The following is a 21,704-nucleotide window of genomic DNA, read 5'->3' on the forward strand; positions in this document are numbered from 1 at the left end:
CAAACAAACTAAAATACCGTTTGAAACTAAGAAAAACCCCAAGGGTGCACTGGAGCCGGAGGGCAGCCCTACCGCCCGAGGACCCCCGGACGCGGACTGGAAAACCTTGCTGATAAGCATGCAACAGAGCTTATCTAACATCGATTCCAAAATTGACACAATAAACACTCGCATGGACAGCGTAGTCACAAAGCTGGAACAACAGGACACCAGAATCAAGGACGCGGAGGATCGGATCTCTGAATTGGAGGATGGTGCCACCTCCAATAGCAGACAAGTGACCCAAATGGACAGGCTCCTAAAAATCATTGCGGAAAAGAACGAAGATTTAGAAGCGAGGTCTCGGCGCAACAACATTCGCGTTTTGGGCCTTGCGGAGTCCACCAACACGGGGAAAATGGAGGTGTTTATCGAAAATTTGGTCATCGAACTCTTTGGTAAAGAATCATTCTCCTCGCACTTAATAGTAGAACGTGCCCACAGATCCTTAGCCGCGCGCCCACCACCAGGGGCCCAGCCGCGCCCCATCATCGCGAGATTTCTAAATTACAGGGACCGGGACGCAGTGCTGAGACGAGCAAGAGAGATCGGCACGGTGGGATACTGCAATACTACGCTCTCCTTCTTCCCTGACTTCACCCCGGCGGTACAGGAGGCCAGGAGGAAATTCTCAGGAGTGAAGAAGAAACTTCAAGATCATGAGATGACCTACGCCATGCTATATCCGGCAAAATTGAAAGTTTCCTTCCAAGGCAAGCAACATTTCTTCCAAAACCCACAACAGGTGGAGGATTTCCTCAAACAACACAGAAAAAAAGACAACACCAGAGTAAGTGCTGAAAGACATCGTTCCAGATCCCCCTCGCCCATGAACCAGCAAGAATAGCATGCGGCCATAACGTCTGCTACGCCTAAGATGAGTGTTAACGAGCAAGACTCCAAAACTCTGGTGAGGTACACTTTAAAACTTTTGCATGAACCGGATTATATAACTCTTTGTGCTCGATCGCCCACCTCCGTCCCACGCAGAGAGACCGGGTACATACCTGGCTCCTAGTGGGTGCAAGTAGGGAGGTGGATGGCAGGTTGGGTGCCCCTAGAACTGACCCCCGATGGGCGAGCCCCAATACCCCCCTTCTGCAGGAAGAGTAGGGGAATTTGTATCATTATTTCTGTTTCTAAGTTGGGGAGAGGGTGGGATGGCTGGGGATGGGTGGGTTCTAAATTCCCGGCGGGTTGGGGTTGCCGGAGTGGGAGGGAAAGTGTTCCAACACGTTGCATGCATGAAAGCACTAATTGTCATTCATTCCTGTTATTGGGCATGCCAAGAAGGAAGTTGGGGATCACGTTACAGATTTGATGCCAAATGCTATAAAAACATGGATGTTGTAGACCTTTGTTTTACATGTTTTCTGATGGACATATGGGGGACGTAGCTAGACCGCAATCTGCCTCGCAGTTCCAGATTGCCTCCTGGAATATACGTGGGTTAAATAACCCGAGGAAGAAGAGACAGATTTTGGGATATCTAGACAGACGGGGGATATCCATTGCTATGCTGCAAGAGACACACATAACTCCAAATGGATCCCCCTCATTCGCTTCAAAATGGGCAACGTGCAAGGTGTTCTCATCTTACTCTAACTACGCTAGAGGGGTGGCAATTCTTGTAAGACGGGGGACGAATTTTACTCCGGCTGGAACTGAGATAGACTCCGAGGGACGTTATTGTATGATCTGGGGGAAATTACACACACATACAATATTGTTTGCATGTTATTATGGCCCTAACACTGATGACCCGACTGCCCTTTTCACATTGTGGGGGAAAATACAGACCCTGGGGATAGCTCACGTGGTACTAGGGGGGGATTTCAACACTGCTCTAATACCTGGGACGGACAGGTCATGTCCGCAAGCCTCTCACTACACAAATACTCAACGGTCACTACTGGATATAGTGAATGAACACCACCTGGTTGATGCGTGGCGACACCAACATCCCACCACCAAGCAAGGCACTCACCACTCAACTTTCCACTCCACATGGGCCCGCCTAGACTATATATTCTTGTCAGCAGGTCTGTCCCCATGGTTGACCAAGGCACACCACCTGGCGCGTACGTTCTCTGACCACTCACCGGTCCTAATTTCCCTGCAGATTCCCCTCATCGTGGCTCCGTACCTGAATTGGCGACTGAACCCCGCACATCTTACGGATACTGCCTTCGCTGATGAATTAGAACAAGACATCACAGAGTTTTTCGAACGAAATGTTAATTCAGTTTCTAGTCTTACTACCGTGTGGGAGGCCTTCAAAGTGACGATAAGAGGGAGTTGTATAGCCAAAGGAGGGGGAGTTCTAAAAGCACTGCGAGAAGACTTACGCAAGTTAGAAATCGAGCTCAGACAGCTAGAGCGAGAGATAGCTCAGGGAGACAGAGGCCGTGCAGCTCAGGCTCAGCTTCGGGAAAAACTGAATGACTACTCTGACTTGGCAGATAAAGAATGCAAATTCCTGGGGAAGTCCTTCACTGCTCGATCATATGGAGAGGGAGACCGACCAGGGAAAGCGCTTGCTTCTGCAGTTAGAGCCCCTAGGTACCGAAATTACGTCTCTACTCTACTAGACAAACACGACATACCACAACAAGATCTCAAAGAGCAGCTCCGAGTGCTAACTGAACACTACACATCGCTTTACACCACACATAGAACTGACAAAATCAACTTGCAGGAATACCTGGAAGACACCGCAATTGCCTGGTTAGGACCGTCCCAGCAAAAATTCCTTCATCATGAGCTTGAACTGGATGAGATCAAGGATGCAATCATGTCCATGAAGTCCGGGAAGGCGCCCGGATCGGATGGCCTACCGATTGACTTTTATAAAACCTTTATACACGTGCCAGCACCCGTACTGAAGCAAGTCTTTTACGATGCGTTAGAGGAAGGCTCACTCCCGCCTACAATGCGGGAAGCACTAATAACGTCATTGCTGAAACCTGGTAAACCACCAGAGCATTGCGATTCATACAGGCCTCTCTCATTGCTAAATACAGACAGTAAGATTTTAGCAAAAGTTCTCGCTGCGCGTCTCAACCTCCTTATGGAGCGGCTCGTTCTTCCAGACCAGGCAGGGTTTGTCCCGAACCGCGCTACATCCCATAACTTGCGTACCCTCCAAGCGGTGTTGCAGGATATTACTCCTACCTGTAAAGCAGCTGCTGTATTCCTGGACGCCACAAAAGCGTTCGACTCCCTGGAGTGGGATTACCTTCTTGCACTGCTCGAAAGGATGGGTGTCCCCTTTACCTTCTTAGACTGGATTCGGCTGCTATATTGTAAACCCCAGGCTACGGTGTTGCTAAACGGTGCCCGCTCTGCTCCATTTGAGATTCAGAGAGGCACCCGGCAGGGCTGCCCATTGTCCCCGATACTTTTCGCGATCGCCATCGAACCCCTAGCCGCTAAACTCCGACAGCACCACAAACATCGCTCCCTCATTTACCCGGAACGGCAACTTCTAATCGCGTTATATGCAGATGACATGACCCTCTATGTGGACAAACCACAAGAAAATCTCAATCCCTTGCTACGGGAGATAACCAAATTTGGGGCAATAGCGGGGATACAGATAAACTGGGCAAAATCGGCCATGCTCCCCCTGACTGACAAGACCGAGGAATTTCCTCTAGATTACCCCCTAGTGTGGGAATCGGAGGAAATAACATATTTAGGAATCAGAATCACAAGAAACCGGGAGACCCTTATCAGAGCCAATTATGGAACAGCACTAGACAAACTGACAGACAACGTAACCAAATGGATACAACTCCCACTGTCCATGGCAGGTCGCATTTCCCTTGTAAAAATGGTGGTCCTCCCCAAACTGTTGTATCTTTTCACTAACATTCCCTATAACCCCGGCTCATGTTTCTTTCGCGCCCTCGACTCTCAGATGTCGCGCCTTATCTGGGGAGGCAAACAGGCCAGACTCAGTCTGAAGACGCTAATGCTTCCCTACCACCAAGGAGGGTTTGAAGTCCCAGACTTCCGAAAATACTATGACTGTGCCCAAGGGCATTTCGCTGCATACTGGTTCCATCCCCCTCCATTCATGGCCCACCTGGCGGTTGAAGATGGGTACATGAGACCGGAGCACCCTTCGGGATATCTTTACACAACAGTCAGTGTGAAGGATAGGGACCCCACTACGGTAGACTGCACTGTCAGGGCTTGGAAACGTATCGCAGAGCATATGGAAGTGCAATTCTTTTACTCACCTTTGATGGTGCTGGCACACGATCCCAGAGTGAGCGTTGCACGTGAAGAAATTGGACGCAAGTTCCTCGCAAACCTCGCTATGTACACTTGGGGAGATCTCTACCTCCAAGGTACTTTCCGCACGGTAACGCAGCTCTTTGGAGACAGCTCCCCCACGATGATGGATACTTTCCTTTATGTTCGACTCCGGCCAAACATTAAATCCATCACACCCAACTTTCCGGATGAGCCGGAAATCATGGCACCTCTGCATTCCCTACTCCAGGCAGACACCCCAAAGAATGTGGTCTCTATGTTGTACAAACACGTCCAAATAGCTCCATCTCCGCCCCCCCTCAGAGCTAGACAAGATTGGGACGCTGACCTGGACGATCCTATGACGGACGAGCAATGGGAGATGAGCTGCTCTCATACACACGCAGTGACAGGCAATGCTCGCCTTAGATTGGTACACTATAAATTCTTGCACCGGCTCTACTTCACGCCTGCTAAATTGCACCGACTGGGTCTCAGAGACAATGATCGTTGTCTTAGATGCGGCAGGCCTGGAGCTGACTTCATACACCTAGCATGGAAATGCCGAGCAGTTGCCTCATACTGGATAGAAGTGTTTGAGGCTATATCGGAAATGATCGGCATACCCATGGACCCTTGCCCAAAAATAGCCTTACTCGGACACACTAACCCGGCATTAAAAACACACCGAAAATTCTTTGCACTAAGCCTCTTATTGGCTAAGCGACAAGTGGCGTGTAGATGGGGCAGGGGAAGGGCGCCCAAATTTAAGGACTGGCTTAGTACTATGTCTACGTGGCAGGAGCAACTCCACAACTACGCTGTCCTTTTACCTCATAAGTCATGCCCCAAAGACCTGTGGGGTCCCCTCACTACATATCTGCTTCAGGCACAAGATAACGACGAATCCGAAGAGGAGAACAGTGGAGGGGTGAGTGGCAATAGCCACGCCACCACCCCTCCCCCAGGGCCCACACCCTCGCACAACGCGGCAATATGACTCCACACACACCCCCTAAATTTCTTCCCCCTGCTAGGAAATGAGTGCCCCAGAACCCACATGAATAGGCACATGACACATTGCCCGAGACACCCTCGAACACAAGTCACCAGCTGCACAGGAGGAGCGGATTGCGAGGCCGCTGCCCCCCCCCCCCCTCTGTCTTGTCTTATTACAGCTTGTCTCACACCAGGAAACACTCACTACATCACATTCATGTCATGGCACAACATCGGATTCTTTGAATGGTACCAAAAAGTTATACCTTCCCTGACAATGAGTGACGTTTACGGAGTGCGTGATTGTAATACTGCGAGTGCCCGGCACTACAAACTGTTACAGTACAACATACTTGCACTCCACACTACAAGATCCACCACGCCACATACTTCGTATGGTGGCCTCATTAGGGGAAGGAAAAGTGAATAATATGTTATAAAGTTGATTTAAAAAAAAAAAAAAAAAGTAACCTCAAGACTTTGTTGCTTATACACTGCATTGTGATCATGATGTTCAGATGAAAGCTTTCTCTATGGCCCACGTCTAGATACATCGCGGCCGGCCCGGTTGGGTTGTAGGCGGCATGCTGTGTTAGTGGTATACCCCCACCGAAAACGCATATACATCTTCATAGGGCATGTCATAGCTGCCGGCCTACTGACGTGGGTTGTAGGCATTAAAGCAGTGTACTATGTGTTATTGACCAATAAAGGTTTTCAAAAAAAAAAAAAAAAGGAAGGGTCAGGAAGACTCAAACTGGGTTTGTATATATATTGAGACAAGAAAAGTTACTTCTCAAGTTCCTGCCCTCTACAGTCTGGCTGCAGTTAGGAAAAGTCAGGAAACTAGGAAGCTCGCCCCTAATGCAGGGAATAGAGGTGAGTAGTAATCAAGACCCCTGCCTTTACCTCCTAAACCGTCCAGTTTTGTGCTCCTTCAAGAAAAATTCCAGTCACTAAGAAAAAAGTGCCAGTAGCCATGGAAGCAGTTGATGGTACCCTAGGGGCCTGTGGCTTGGTGGTGTTCCTGCTCTTCGCTGTCCTTCGTCTGCTGCTTGGCCTGACTGCTAGAAGTTTTTTCTGGCTCTCAGTTTCTTCTCCTGGACGGATTATCTTCTGCAGTGCTGGGGGTTCTGTCCAAACCTGGCGTTTAGTACTGCCTCTGAAGGTAGGCGGCCTTATCTGCTAAGCGAGAAGACTCTTCAAGAGTCACTCAGAGGACTAGCACTTGACACCCTGCTTTTCTTCTAAGCCCGCTAGACCAGCCCAAGAGGGAAGTAAAAGGGTGGGAACACCAAAGGCCTGAAATCACTTAAATCATGCTGTTTACTGTACCAAGATTGCATAAGCTATGTGCCCAGGATTGAATATTTATGGTTCATTGTGTTCCATCGTAGATAGAAGCATACAGCCCACCTTCTCGGGAAACCTCCATTCTCAACTGCAATCCCGATTCTTTGGAACTGTTACTCCTTTAATATTAAAGTATTCCGTTTCCTTTATCTTTTTTCCTCTGGCCAGTTTTTTTCCCTCACCCCCGTCCCACCAGTTTCGGCCTTTTAACTCTAATGTTTACATGATTCCTTTATACATTCCATCTGTAGTAACATACAGTCTACACGCTCTTTTTTACAATTTAAAAATAACCCAAGCACATCAAGGCCTGATTCACTAAAGTAAACATACACCTTTGTGTAAGTTTACAATTTAAAAAAAATTATTTACGACTGCCAATCTTATGTGCGGTGCCTCCGCCACAAATGCGTAACCATAAAGATACTACTTATAACATTTCTTTGTGAATTGCAAAAAGTTGTAGACTTACACTAAAGTATAAATATACCTTTGTGAATCCATCCTACAGTCAAAGTTTTGCACTCTCCTTTAACAACATTGGGCTTTTGAAGTAGTTTGTAGTACAACAGTAGTGCTTTCACACGTTTACTACAAAATGTTATTCACAAACTGCACTTTTGCGTAAGTTTACTGTTTTCAATAGTCACAAACTTTATTTTATAGTACCTTAATTTTTTTAGTAACTTACAGCCAGATTCATCATTGAAAATTGCGCTCGCAAAGGGCCAGATTCTGAGAATCTGGCCCTTTGCGAGCGCAATTTTTGCATTTGGGATTCATCATCCCAAATGCAAAAATCGCTAATAGCAAAATCGCAAAATTGCGAGGAATTACACTTAAGGAATCTCTATTTGAGATTCCTTAAATGCAATTCATTAACCATTTTTAATTTGCGAATTCTCAATTTTTGGCCGCTATTTACCGCGAAGTCTGACTTCGAGGTAAATAGCGAAAACTTAGAAAAATGCACTTTAGTGCATTTTTCTAAGTTGTATGTTACACACACACGTGTCCTTTGGACATGTGTGTGCGCAACATCAGTCTACATTTTCATTTCAGGGGTGCTACAGGGTGTCCTTTGGACACCCCTGGCACCCTTGAAATCGCATCCTTATTTGCGATTAGCAAATTGCTAATCGCAAATAAGGAATGACTCCCCATTCATTCCTATTCCTATTCCTATAAGGAAGCTGTTGGAATCGCAATTTTTTATGCGATTTCTACATGAATCCTGTTTTGCAAGTCCTTAATAGCGATTCCTTAATAATCGCTATTAAGGACTCGCAAAACGGGACAATGATGAATCTGGGGGTTAAGCTTTTGTAGTAAGTCCCTTCCTGCATGATTTTCTGTGGGAGGTTGTTGCAGTACCAGTCATTGACCATTTATAGTGCTGGACTTACTAAAAAAAGTGGACATTACAGTTTGTGAATACTGAAAAGTAGTAACCCTACTTAAAAGTGTTAGTTACCTTTGTGAATCAGGTCAAACGTGTTTTGTCACTTAGTGGCAACTCATTGATTTCATGCCCTAAAGCAATTTGCAGATTGCAATTGACACATTTACAAAACACTTGTAGCTTAACATAATGTCATAAAATGTAGACCTAGTATATTCATTGCTGGCCACCTTGCTTTAACACCTCTTTGGAGGACAGGTCTTCTTAGTTTCATAGTTTTTGAAGTAACATTTTCACATTTTGTTTCCTATCAACAGGTGAAAATTCAATAGCAGTGCAAGAAGTCATCCTAAGTATCTGTCTGCTCTGAAGGTTTGTTCTAAAAACTCAGTCACTTATTTTGATCTGGAGCACCTGACCAGCAGAAATAGAACAGCCCCCTTGGCATCACAGTCTCTCCATTAAGACAATTGTGCAAGATTAGAAGATAACAGGCCGTCTGTGAAGCCAAGCTTCCTTCCGGAAATAGGCTGGAATCGGGTGAAGAGACTGAGGATAATCGATTGTAAGAGCAGCGTGGGTTGCATCTGAACATCAACAGAAATGAGGGAGAACAATGTCCTAATCCTATACATATCAAGAAACCATGGTCCATTGAGTAATAAAAGGAAGACTATAAATCAAGAGGAGGCACCTGAGAAATACAGTGCGGCTAAATATTGGTGACTTTAATTAACCATTTTACAAACCCGTTTGCCCAGCTATGTAGAGTCCAGTGATTGAGGTGCCTTATCTCGTTCAGTTCACTTGATTATATTTCCATTTTGAATTTAAATCCTGCTGTAGAAACCAAAAATGTCAGTGCAAACAGGGTTGGCATGACAATATTCCAAACCATTTTAGACAAATACAGAAATCAGCTACTCGTTACCTCCCGCATCATTTGCATGTATGTGTTATTTGTATAGTACAAAACTAGCTAAAAGCGGCAGAGAGTACATGGTCAAATGCAAGATACAGTTAGTCAGTAATTGAAGGAGAAGCTGGAGTCTGAGCGTGGTAGTGGACTGTTACTGTGCTGTGTTGTAGTGTTTGGAAGAGGGTGTATTTTAACCCCTTGCATGCTGCGCACATTACCCCGCGGTGTGAGCAAATTAATGAGTGGGTAGGGTTTGGACGGCCCCCGGCCGTCCTCTGCACACGCCCACCGTGACAGCGGACGGCCATGGGGCCATCCGACGCACAAAGGGGTTAATCACTTTCCTAAATAGAGACCGTCTTGCGGATCCAGAGATGTTGTTCACTATTCCTAGGTGAATGGATGATAGCAATTGTTGCCTTGTTTTTCTTCTTCGCCCTCTCAGTGGGTGTGGCTATTAGAAAGATAGGCAGGGGTGAGAATAATAATGGCCCACTATTTGATATCTGCTAGTTTGATTAAATTTCACAAATTTAGAACTGCTGAATTATTATATAGTTTCACATTAACTTTGGTAAAATATTTTTAGCCACTACAGTTAAACACATTCAGTTTTTTGACTGAAATTCCTTCTAGGTAGAGCCCCATTAAACAGTACAGATGTCTAGTTGCAAAGGCATATTTTAGCCTTTCCATTAGTTTACTTGGGTTAAAGCATGAAAATTATTTACCATTAGGTTGTTTTATTTTCACTCTTACTTGCTTGCGTTATATTCAATGGCTTTTCTTGTTGCAGCCTTAACATTTTATGTTTAGCACTTCCATGGAGCATAGCCCCTCTACTATCTGTTATTAGTTCGCTTTTAGGAAACTCCCCTCTTCTTTTTGTTTGAGCACTCCATATGTTTTTAGGTCTCGCCTGAGCCAGCGCATGCGTTGCTCTGGCGAGACATTTAGTGCGTGGGCTTTTAAAAGTCCGACCACACACTTTTGGCTGGCATAGAGCGTGCGGTTACGCGCACAATGACGAGCAGAGGCGCCATCTGGCTTTCCTCTCTCGTCATGGTGTGCACACATCGCACACAACTCGCCAGTCTGCTTTTACTTTTGCCGTCGGGCGCGCTTCTCTTCCTTCATCATTGCCTTATTTTATGTCCCTTATTGCTTAAACAATCCTTCGTCCTCCAGTCCTTTCATTCATCCTCTCCGTTTCTTGTCACTCTATTTCTCTTCTCCCGTGCCCGTCATGTTCCCTAACACTTTAGCAAACTGTCACTTGGCATGCATCTTTCTTCTCCTGTGCATTGGCTCTCGGGACATGACACGATGTGTATACATTCCAGAGGCACACACGAGCCTTCGAGTCCGCTCGGCTTTCCGGCTTATTTTGAGAAGGAGAGTACCTGCACTTCTCAAGGGAAACGTGGCACTTTTAATTTAAATGTAACACCGGCCCATCTCAGAAACAAACAGGTACACAAGCAACTGCTCTGATACAGCCTGCACCTCTAATCTTCCATTTTAGGCACTGTGCCAGACAGCACTTAGTGTGACCTAGTCACTCTAGAACTTTTCACCTACAAATGATTAATTGCAGGAGCGCTAGCCACAATATCTTGACAGGAGCAAAATAAAACTACAACACCCAGAATGCACTGGTCCACGGCTAAACACAGTGTACTTAATGAGCTACAGAGGTGCTATGGCCATAGCAGCCCATGATCTGATCTTGTGTAATAACTGTACATAGTTTTTTTTTCTAGCAGCGAAAGTATTCAGAACCATGTTTAGCGCCTCTCGCTTCCTTTTATACTAACTACCCTGGCACATTCGACGTTGGTTTTGCCTCTGCGTGAATACAAGGCGTTGTGTTTGTCGGGTATCTGCTCGGTGCACAGTGCCTTTATCACAAGAAAGGGCAGGGAGGCGGCCAGATCTCACGGCCGAGACACAAAAGCCATTTATGAGTGTGTATCCCGGCAAACGCATGCTTGTCTCCAGCGCTGAGACAGAAAGAAGCCACATGTGACAGGGAATAATAAACAGAAGTGAGTTTTCAGATTTGATAGAGAACGTCACTGTTACCGATTTGAAATAAACCTTTGGTTTGCAGAGGGAATAGCAGCTTATAACCCCACCTGCTTTGGCTTGCCTAGTAAAAGACTTCCCTGTGGACGGCTCTATAGAGCCCCCTCTTACAGTCAACCTTAGACGCAGTTCAGTTTTAGCTTCTGCGAATGATCCCAGCACGTACCAGGGTGGACAGATAATTGAACACTTTTGTAAGGTCTAACAAAATAAAATCATATTTTTGGTCATTAATAACGCAAAGGCCAAGTTCTGAATTGTAGTGAATCACTTGTTTGTTACTCCTGGTTTGCAGAAGGGGTACAATTAGAAACAGCATGTCGGTGCACCAATCTTGGCATTATATTTGATGAAAGATTAACCTGCAAAGCTCAATCACTGATTAGAAGGGTTGCACTCAGAGGATTTGTAATGAGCCTCTCATGCAAACACTCAATATGGTAGGACCTCTGTGTTTACTATGCCAAAGGTCTACGAAGCTGGGGTTAAGTCTGTTTTACAGAATTGCGGCTTCACTTTTGCCAACACATCCTCAAAAGCATCAGTCATATCATTACAATATGTCCAAGCCTCTGGCTTTTGAGAAAGTGTTCTTGAAAGGATACAACATTTGTGTCTGAACTGATGCCATGGAATTAGGTTTGGAAGGTTCCTTTGTTAGAGCTTTAACATTTATCTCGGAACCAGTTAAATGCTTGACAATTATAAAAACTAGCAAGATGGTACCTAGTAACTCGGGTGATTATCTTTTATTTTAGGTTGTGTATGTATAGCTCCAGCATTCTTAGATTATGATGTAGTAAGTTTGTGTATGGTGTATTTATATAATGCATTAAAACACTTTTATATTAATTTAATGATTTCTTTTTTACTTTATATATTTTTGGGGTTTTATCTACATGCATGTATGTTAATTTATTATGATTTATTCCTCCACTTGGGTATTTTTGTATTGCATTAATCCTGTATGCTAATAGCTACACAAACTTGAAACTTCAACTCGATATGGATACTGTAATGAACTGCAGGTAGATTGGCTCTATTCACTTCGAAGATACACTCTTTTTCTTTGAAACATACAGGGTCTGATTCACATAAAATAATTGCTTAAAAAATTAAATTTATTAGCCTAACGATTGTTTGTTGTTATGTTATTTAGCTCTCACAAAAACTCCAAAGCATGTGTACAACTACAACTAGGAACATTTTACATTTCTGTACAGATCCTTAACTGTAAACTGAATTATTTTCACCTGGCAGTAAATATTATAGTTTATGGTTCAGATGCAAACACTTGTTTTCTGTTTTTCCTCCATTTGGAACAAGCATTGGCATAGCCAATAGGTCTCGCATTTGGGACCTTGTAAGTGTTTAGCCATGCAATAGTTGGTGTTGTTGCATGCATAACTAAATAATTATAAGGTCCCAAGACGAGACCTTGTATGCTCCCCCCTCCACGTTGCACTCTCTTGCCTTTGTGCTACTCTACACCCACCTGCACTTGTGTTACTCTCTCCCGTCCCACCCTCTGTATAGCTTCTCCCGTCAATCTCTCCTGAACCCACTCACCCAACCCTTGATCCATTTTAATCTAAACAAAAAAAGTGCTCTGCCATATCGTTTTAAAAAAAGCATTTTCACGCTACTTTTTAAAAATTTAGCAATCCATCTCAGATCAGTACATTTAAAAAAAGAAAAAATGCCTATGTCATTTTGTAGGCGTGTGCAGGCTGTACAGCATGGCTAATAACCACTATGGCTCATCTGTGAGACACATTGGCTTTGGCAATGCTTGTTTGGACACTACAAATACCATAAAAGACAGAATAAGGAACACAATCTACATAAAAACTAATGATTTACACCCTTTTGTGCTCATTAAATGTGTAAACATTAAGAAAAGAATCATATTGGTCATCTCTAACCATGCAATACTTTACGGTAGGATGTAGTACAATCTATAAGATAGGACTTGAAAGACAGACGGTCTTGTGGGCAAATCCTTAAAGTGTGGCCTGGACAACAGGATTGTGGATAAATGCATCCTCAGAGACACTAGTGCAACTTGACATACCATCATGAATTACAGACTAACATACGGCAAAAATTACATCCACATTGTTGTAACCTACTACCTCAACCTGGAAGCCTGTGCATGAGTCATAGGACTTTCCAGCCCATCCTCAAAAAATACAAAAGGTAGAGATATCGTCTCAGATATCAACTAAATATTGCATACAGTTTCATTTTTAGGTTTCGCCTATTACCATTCGCTTGCGAATGGAATGGCAAAAATTCATGGGCTCGATCGAATAGTCAAACCACTGCGGTTTCCACTGCGGTTTCTTTACAGTGCATGTGAGGTCACGTGACCACAAAAGCGGGTCACGTGACCACACACGCACGAGCATCTCCCTAATCCGCCTGCCCCCACCAGGCTCTCCCGCCCCCATCCGGCTTCCCTCCGCGCATCTGCCTATCACACTTCTCCCCTCGCACGCATTCCCGCCCCCCCACCAGGCTCTCCCGCCCCCATCCGGCTTCCCTCCATGCATTTGCCTGCCACACTTCTCCTCCCCTCGCACGTATTCCCGCCCCCCCACCAGGCTCTCCCGCCCCCATCCGGCTTCCCTCCGGCCATTTGCCAGCATTGGGCGCATCACTCGCTGGCACCCTTACAGCCCGCAATTACTTTCTTGGCCGCGCTGCCAGTTTTTTTACCCTTTTTTTTTCCACTTCCCCCCAGCACTCCATCTACTCTCTATTTGACACTCCGTCCCCCCGGCTGGCTTTGATTAACTTATACCCCAGCTCCTCCGTGCTTACTTTGCCTCATTGGTGTATTTGCCTGCGTAAGTGACCTGGGTGAAGCAGCAGAGTTTCTCCAATTTATCTTCATTTGTATTCCCTGCCCCCGCATTCATCTCCAACCCTCTGTGGCATGCTGAGCGATGTGACGATGGCCGGAATGTGCGCGAATCCTATCCCGCCATGTTCTCTTCGGCTGACTCTTCACGCCGCGCGCCACTTCCCCCCAGCACTCCATCTACTCTCTATTTGACACTCCGTCCCCCCGGCTGGCTTTGATTCACTTATACCCCAGCTCCTCCGTGCTTACTTTGCCTCATTGGTGTATTTGCCTGCGTAAGTGACCTGGGTGAAGCAGCAGAGTTTCTCCAATTTATCTTCATTTGTATTCCCTGCCCCCGCATTCATCTCCAGCCCTCTGTGGCATGCTGAGCGATGTGACGATGGCCGGGATGTGCGCGAATCCTATCCCGCCATTTTCTCTTCGGCTGACTCTTCACGCCGCGCGCCACTTCCCCCCAGCACTCCATCTACTCTCTATTTGACACTCCGTCCCCCCGGCTGGCTTTGATTCACTTATACCCCAGCTCCTCCGTGCTTACTTTGCCTCATTGGTGTATTTGCCTGCGTAAGTGACCTGGGTGAAGCAGCAGAGTTTCTCCAATTTATCTTCATTTGTATTCCCTGCCCCCGCATTCATCTCCAGCCCTCTGTGGCATGCTGAGCGATGTGACGATGGCCGGGATGTGCGCGAATCCTATCCCGCCATGTTCTCTTCGGCTGACTCTTCACGCCGCGCGCTGCCCGCAGCCCATGCATTATACATGGACGTATCTTTATACCCCTGGCAGTGCACAAAGGGCCGCCCAAGGCCTGCGTGCACTGGGAAGGAACTCATCAGCTCTGGCCTCCCGCCCTGTTATACAACGTTTGGAGTTGACATTAACACCCTCGCTCTAGTTTCACTTGGTAGTTTGTTTTCTTGCGTGGACACAAGGATAACATAATAATAATACCCTTGAATTTGTAAAGCGCACAGCTGCCTCCGGAATGGTTTCCCGGCGCTGGGGGCCCCCGGGAAGATTAAGCGAGCTATTGCCCAGAGTCACATGCTGCTGGGCTGATCGAACAGTGTACCCCGTGGTCCGGAGTCCGGTACCCTGGCCGCTGCGCCACACCTCTTCCACTCCACTCTTCCACATACCTACCTGCCCTTCTACTTTTACACGGCCGATGTCAACCTTCAAAAAGCCTGCTTGGGGTTTCCGTGGAATACATTGGACCCATTGCTTTTGCAAATGTGCACGCACTGAGCTGAAATGTGTATGGTCATAAATAACATATTTCCATTAGCATCGCTGCTAGTGTCTCCTCCATAAAGATTGCTGAAACGTCTCTCGCCATATTTGTCCTGTGTTTATCCGAAAAGGGAATTTATATAGCCGTTGTAGAAAGTATCTTACCGAAGTTAGAACAATCCACTCTAGAAATGGCACTCTTCACTAACCTGTTGAAAAGCTTTTTAATAACGTGTGCGTGTTTTTTCTTCTTCTGTGGGCATAATCCGTTAAATATCGGACTCCCACTGCCCCTCCCCCACCGTAGCATGTGGCTTTCAGGAGCTTTTTAACCCGCACTTTACAGTTTGCACATAAATCACTGCCGGAAGAGTGTTAATGTACTGAAGAATCGCAAGGCATTTACTCCCAAAATCAGTCCGTTCTATTTACAGGAATACATGTAAGCACTCGGGGCTGGGTGCAGAGGCAGACCAGTGGTGCTAGGGCAGTCAGTGATCTGGTTCACCCAAGAGTGGTGTCTGCGCCCAAGCTGTGCAATGTGTTTCCGGAGCCCCGTGTGGTGTCCCGATCTGTCTGCCGGGGAAGGAAGTTCATGCACAACATCTCTAAGTGACTCTACTGCACTCCATTTTAAGCGCTGCGATCAACACTGCTGCGGGATCGCAGCAGCATGAGAAGGGCATTGCACTGCTTTTCACTCGTGCCCCGATAACCCACACAATTCCAACCGGAAACAATTTATTATAATGATTACGCGTTCTACTCCTCACTCTTCCTCACTTAGCTGCCTGCCTAGACCCACCGACCTCTGTCAGGATAAGGGCAGCCCACACACATGACTAAACTTATCCCAGATAGGCCAAAATGCAGCTTACATTTCCCCAACCAAGCAGTGAACGGTGTAGCATGCAAATCAATATGCTAATGTGGTTCAGCGCCTTTAACTGGTACAATACATTACAAAGGGTGCCCCTGTTCAGTAATAGCTTGCTGTGTCCTGCAGGGAATTGCTCTGCAGGGCCAAAAATTAAGTCTTTTGAAACCAATTTGCTATTTGAAAGGCTTGATTTTAGATACCTGGAGATCTGGGACCTTTACATCTAGGCAAAAAAATCCATTCAACCCTCCAATCCCTGAGATGTCATGAGAGCTGAACAGGCCAGCATGGGGTGGGTAGAGGGATGCCAATGCAGCTTGTGGAGTGCCATGTTGTACTGTGGTTGTCATGGGTTCAACTGCTGCTCCTCACTCCCCACCCCTGCCAGCAGAGACAAACATAAAAAATGAAATATAAAAAAAATTATCATTTTATTTGCTGTCCTGGACATTGGTGCAGAGCAGGAGGTATGCATCAAGTTTGATCCCATTTACGCTGATCAATTGCAGAGCCGTGTGGCTGAAGAAGTGTCATACCGGGCACTGGACAGCAGCAGACAAGAGCTTAGCAACGACATCAAGGTGAGGGGTTTGACGTCAGCACCGCCTCTCTTTTGCCGTCAGTTAGAAAGTCAGTGCATTGTCAGCGTGAAGTTCGTCATATCTCACTGTGTTTAATGCGTCAGTACTCTGTAGGTTGGTTGCTTTATATTTTTCCCACACACCTGGCATTTAAACAGAGCCAATGTTGGTATAATTGTATTATGCTTGTTAACAACACGTGCATTTGTATAGTGCTTTGGTGCATTTTTGCGCTAAATATCAGCAGCTTATTGTTACAACAAAAACTCAGTGGTACCCATCGTATCGACCTCGGAAGGATACAAGGTTGCCTCAGCCCGCCAGGATTTGTGCCTGAGACCATAAGCTCAATTACAGATTCCTGGCGTGGATGAACCAGTACACAGAGACACAGGATCCCGCGAGCGTCCCCATGCCAGGTGTGACTTCTTCAATCAACCCTGGCTTTTATGTAATATGTTGCGTTCATGTTACATGTATAGATGTAAAAGTCCCAGAATGCAAAGGTATGTGGGATACAAGCACTGGCGTTGCCAATAGGTTTCGCATTTTGAAAGTTGGAGCTATTGGTTTTGTAAATGACATTTTATATTTATATATCGTTATTGGCATTGTCAATAACAATATATAAATATAAAATGTAATTTACAAAACCAATAGCTCCAACTTTCCTAATGCGAAACCTATTGGCAACGCCAGTGCTTGTTTTCACTTGCAATCATGGAGAAAGTAGAAATTCATTTTTAATGTTTTGAGATACTCGTATATGAAAATATTAACACCTTGGCCCTTGCAACTGTACCCCGTATCAACAAAACCACCATGGGAGGCAGATCATTCTCCTACCTGGCAGCTAAAACCTGAACTCACTTCCCACTCACCTTCGCCTCACTCAGAACCACCCTACATTCAGAAAATGACTTAAAACCTGGATATTCGACAATTAATTCCCCACCCTTCCTCAAGCGCCTTCAGACCCTCTGGGTATGTAGCGCGCTATATAAATTTCTTGACTTGCCTTGACTTGACCTGCTGTGCTGGACCATAATGTTAATCGATGTGGTCATGACGAGCTCAGCTCGTCATGAGCACACGAGCACCGTGCCTCATGACGAGCTCAGCTCGTCATGAGCACGGAAGGGGTTAACACCTCTAAAATAGTAATTGGTAAAAAAGAATTGCTTTAAATAGCTCGGAACGAAATTTGGAAAGTGGAAAACGTAACATGTTCCTACTCACTTTCTTTCTCACCTGTTGTAAAATCGAGTCGTATCACTCTTTACCACGAAGGGACGGTAGGGGGCGGTGGTTGGTGAGCAAGAAAACATCTATTCCTGGCTTCTTGGCTAAAGCTAATATTAGCGCCTGCTTCCAAGAATCTGGGTATATTGCCTCTGCCAGGATTGATTAAAGACATGGGTAACAAGCATTAGAAATGCAATAGGTCTCGCATTTTTTTTGAGTTAGAGCCATTGGTGTTGTAAATGGCAATGTCTTTGACACTTGTGTTATGGGGTGGATGTATGTGGTTTGAGTGAAATTATGTGGGTGGGATTGAATTGTTAGTTGTGTAATTGTGTGGAATGGAATTGCGTGGAGTGGATTTGTGTAGTGTAAATATGGGGTATGGTGTGCAGTGGAATTATGTGTATATTAAGTGATGTAGAGCACTGTGGTGTAGATAAAAGTTGTGTAGAGTATAGTGGCATAGAGTGGCGCTGCTTATTTTGCAGTGGAGTAGAGTGGTGTCGATTGTAAAAGAGTGGCTTAGAGTGGTGTAGTATTAAGTGCAGTGGCATATAGTAGAAGTAGAGTGGTGTAGATTGTAAAAGAGTGGCTTAGAGTGGTGTAGTATGAAGTGTAGTGGCATATAGTAGAAGTAGAGTGGTGTAGATTGTAAAAGAGTGGCTTAGAGTGGTGTAGTATTAAGTGTAGTGGCATATAGTAGAAGTAGAGTGGTGTAGATTGTAAAAGAGTGGCTTAGAGTGGTGTAGTATTAAGTGTAGTGGCATATAGTAGAAGTAGAGTGGTGTAGATTGTAAAAAAGTGGCTTAGAGTGGTGTCGTATTAAGTGTAGTGGCATATAGTAGAAGTAGAGTGGTGTAGATTGTAAAAGAGTGGCTTAGCGTGGTGTAGTATTAAGTGTAGTGGCATATAGTAGAAGTAGAGTGGTGTAGATTGTAAAAGAGTGGCTTAGAGTGGTGTGGTATTAAGTGTAGTGGCATATAGTAGAAGTAGAGTGGTGTAGATTGTAAAAGAGTGGCTTAGAGTGGTGTAGTATTAAGTGTAGTGGCATATAGTAGAAGTAGAGTGGTGTAGATTGTAAAAGAGTGGCTTAGAGTGGTGTGGTATTAAGTGTAGTGGCATATAGTAGAAGTAGAGTGGTGTAGATTGTAAAAGAGTGGCTTAGAGTGGTGTAGTATTAAGTGTAGTGGCATATAGTAGAAGTAGAGTGGTGTCGATTGTAAAAGAGTGGCTTAGAGTGGTGTGGTATGAAGTGTAGTGGCATATAGTAGAAGTAGAGTGGTGTCGATTGTAAAAGAGTGGCTTAGAGTGGTGTGGTATGAAGTGTAGTGGCATATAGTAGAAGTAGAGTGGTGTAGATTGTAAAAGAGTGGCTTAGAGTGGTGTAGTATTAAGTGTAGTGGCATATAGTAGAAGTACAGTGGTGTAGATGTAGAGTGGTGTAGATTGTAAAAGAGTGGCTTAGAGTGGTGTGATATTAAGTGTAGTGGCATATAGTAGAAGTAGAGTGAAGTGGTATAAAGTGGAGTGGATTGGCGTAGAATACAGTGCCGTGGAGTGCAGCTTTGCAGAGTAGAATAGGTGTCCCCAGTACTTCAGTATTCACTGGCCTTTGTCCTTATATACAAACATGCACAGACAATAGAGGGTAACGCATGTACACACTACTAACACTACTTCATGCACACACGACAGGAGCGCCTACATGCATACATGAAAGGAGATGCAGACATGCAGATATGAGGGGATGTGTCCTAGGAATGCAAATGTCTGCCTTTTGGTTCTGGAACCTCCGGTTTGAATCGCATCCTCAGTGCTAGACTCAAAATCTATGGTTGTTGGCAAATCACTTAATCTTCCTGTACCTACAATGTGTTACAATGTATTTGTGTCATCCACACTTGATGTACGCTATCGTGTACATCATCTCCAGGCCCTTCACATAATGGTATTTATAGAGTGCTCTGTTTCTTCACTGCTAGGTTTGCGCTATATAAGTACCTACACATACATACATATGATTTAGGCTTCTACAACCACACGTGGCAGAGTCTCTAACATGCATAGAGCAATGAGGCTGGCTGCTACGTGGGTACATAACTGAAGAAGTAACATATATAGAAGGCTGATGCTTCTGATTGCAATCATGACTCCCAATGCTAAATGCATACATGAGTGAGGCTGTTACATGCATACCCAATGTACCGCAATGATATCTGGACCTACTATGTGCACACATGACTTACACTGCTATGTGCATATATGACTCAAGCTGCTATGTGTACTCCTAACTCAAGCTGCTTAAAGAACACATGACGGAGGCTGCTACATAGACAGAGGACTGAATGAGGCCAAACAGAGGGTGCTACATTCATGCAGCATTGATGCTGATTTATAAATCAATCATAATCAGTGGCATCTTGTACATCCTAGACTTGGCACAAAAACCTCTTCACACACTGAAGGCAGGCGTGAGCCTCGAGGCCAAAGAGCCGGGTCTGAAAGGGCTGGACTGGTCGGTGGGCTGGTCACAGGTAAGTGGGGGCTGGGCCTAGCCTATTTACTACTGCAAATAATGTAATAATACGGTCTGATGGTTGGTTTATCAGACCCAAATACTGAGTGTCTCAGGTCCATCCCTGCCTGTCTTGAGTGTGTTTGAATATGGGGTGTCCCGTAATTTGGGTCTTGTCTCAACTCACATGCAGATCAGTGCTGCCCCTGCCTGTAACAGGAAGTTGTTACAGCAGCTTTGAACGCAATAATAACTTAAAAAGTATTAATCTGGAGTTATTTGCAGTGTTTAAATTAGGAGAAATTCTGGAAATATCTGTATTACTAATGAGGAGAAAAGGGACGAAAGGGTTGTGAGAACTAAAAGAAGGTGGGGGTTGTGCAACATATTTCATAGGTTATTGGGGCTTTGTAATGGGCAGCACTCACATTATCCATCAAGTAGCCATCTTATATACATTTCATACGGGTACGAAAACAGATTTGGTGCATTTTTTTATTACGGAATGAAGATAGCACGATTGGCACTGCTACACTTTACATAAATTAGTTTTGCACAAGGGCAAACATTGAGAAAATGAATAGATTCGATGTTTTGTGTGTTCCTATTAAAAATAACAGAAAATCTATAGTTTATTCATTTTTAAAACATGAAAAAGGAAACTATGTTGATTATGAATTACGTTAAAACATAAACTCTTAAAGCCTCATAAATACTGTAAAATTACTTTGCTTAATTTCTTTACTAGTGGATATTCACTAATGATATATTTTCCTTTGTTAAAACAAAATTATTTAACATAAAATCATTTGCTATCAAACTATGAAAATGTTTTGCAAACTATTTACCTCATTTTTGCAACGGTGAAAAACACATTTGTACAATATGGAATAGAGTAAGCGCTAAGAATTTCTGTATTTCACCAAAAGACAGCTGTGCAAACGAGCACTTGCGCTGTTTATTGTGCACCGGTGCCTAGTGAATGTCGAAAAGGCCCCAGGACGCTCACTGTGTTGGAAGAGCTGTGTTTAGGGCAACAGAGATGGAACCTGCAGTGCTGGCCCGTCACTTACCTGATTGTACGTTTCTGTTTGTTTCTTGGGTCAGTCCTCCCCAGTTGTGGGTCATTGCCAATTTGCCAGGATGTTAAACAAGCCCTTGTCATTAGTCGCCTTGACAATGCCAATGCTTATGGCCGCCAATGACCCCTCACTGTCCAGACTTCAGCTGGTGCAAAGCGATGCTGCACGCTAGGTAAGTAACCGCCCGGCTCTTACTCTGAGAACCCGGCATTGGCTTCGGTCAGGAAATGCC

The 21,704-nt window shown here is 44.9% G+C and overlaps 1 protein-coding gene across 2 annotated transcripts in view; it reads left to right on the plus strand.

Moving 5' to 3' along the window:
* Positions 1-11,915, plus strand: part of TNFRSF14 (TNF receptor superfamily member 14) — a 466,810-nt gene extending 454,895 nt beyond the window's left edge. For both annotated transcript variants that reach the window (XM_086921550.1, XM_086921551.1), the window contains one exon: positions 8,374-11,915. The gene's annotated coding sequence lies outside the window, so the exon portion shown is untranslated. The remainder of the gene's footprint in view (positions 1-8,373) is intronic.
* Positions 11,916-21,704: the final 9,789 nt, after the last annotated feature.

The sequence above is a fragment of the Lissotriton vulgaris genome, chromosome 5 (genome assembly GCF_964263255.1).
Source record: "Lissotriton vulgaris chromosome 5, aLisVul1.2, whole genome shotgun sequence".
NCBI lineage: Eukaryota > Metazoa > Chordata > Amphibia > Caudata > Salamandridae > Lissotriton > Lissotriton vulgaris.